This window comes from Vollenhovia emeryi, unplaced genomic scaffold, assembly GCF_000949405.1.
Source record: "Vollenhovia emeryi isolate VEMERY1.0 unplaced genomic scaffold, V.emery_V1.0 DF951451.1, whole genome shotgun sequence".
NCBI lineage: Eukaryota > Metazoa > Arthropoda > Insecta > Hymenoptera > Formicidae > Vollenhovia > Vollenhovia emeryi.
The window spans coordinates 1-794 of NW_011954915.1; the positions used below are offsets into that span (position 1 = coordinate 1).

The 794-nt window shown below is 44.1% G+C and overlaps 2 non-coding genes across 2 annotated transcripts; one reads left to right on the forward strand and one right to left on the reverse strand.

The window, feature by feature from the left end:
* Window positions 1–59: 59 nt before the first annotated feature.
* On the reverse strand, window positions 60–134 carry Trnad-guc. Its single transcript has one exon. It is a non-coding gene; the product is annotated as a tRNA-Asp (tRNA).
* A 102-nt stretch (window positions 135–236) lies between these two features.
* On the forward strand, window positions 237–309 carry Trnat-cgu. The gene has a single exon. It is a non-coding gene; the product is annotated as a tRNA-Thr (tRNA).
* Window positions 310–794: the final 485 nt, after the last annotated feature.

Here is a 794-nt window from a genome sequence, read left to right on the forward strand (position 1 = left end):
AAAGAATAGTTTTAAGGTCTCACGAAAATATCCACTCATATGAGTGGATATTTTCGTGGCGCGCCTGACCGGATTCGAACCGGCGATCTCCTCCGTGACAGGGAGGCGTGATAGGCCAACTTCACTACAGGCGCACGATTTTGCTTACCGTATAGTATCACAGAGGTGGTGACATAAGCAAGCGTTTTCGAAACGTCCTAGGTTTGATATAATGACAAGCGGTCTACAAGAGTTATGCCGCTGTAGCTCAGTTGGTAGAGCGGCGCTTTCGTAAAGCGTAGGTCACCGGTTCAAATCCGGTCAGCGGCTCCATAAGTATTATGAAAAATATGATAACTACTACAATAAAAGCGATGAAGGAAGACAGGAGTCTGACATTGCTCAGTATAGCGATTATCGTAGCTGCGATACTGGTCGTGATTAGTATCGGGCTACGTTTGAGCCCAACAGAGCTGCAGATTGCAACGAGGTTTTCCGCATTTGGCGAGACACAATACTATCGTAACCAATGGTATTATCTTGTATCATTTGTCTTGTTCGCAATTATCATCGCTGTTACTCACTTTGCTTTAATCGTAAAGCTTAAACAGCGTAACATGGGCGTTCATGCGAAGCTCTTCGGGGGGCTTACGTTGTTGCTATTGCTGGTTACTTTTTTGCTTTCTCACGCGGTTTTCGGAGTTGCGTATCTCTCATAGGTAATGATGAATAATCTAGAATTACCCTTACACAAACGCTCACGGATATATAGACTACTTGAAATGCTACCAGGCATTTTGAACTTGGTTGCATTA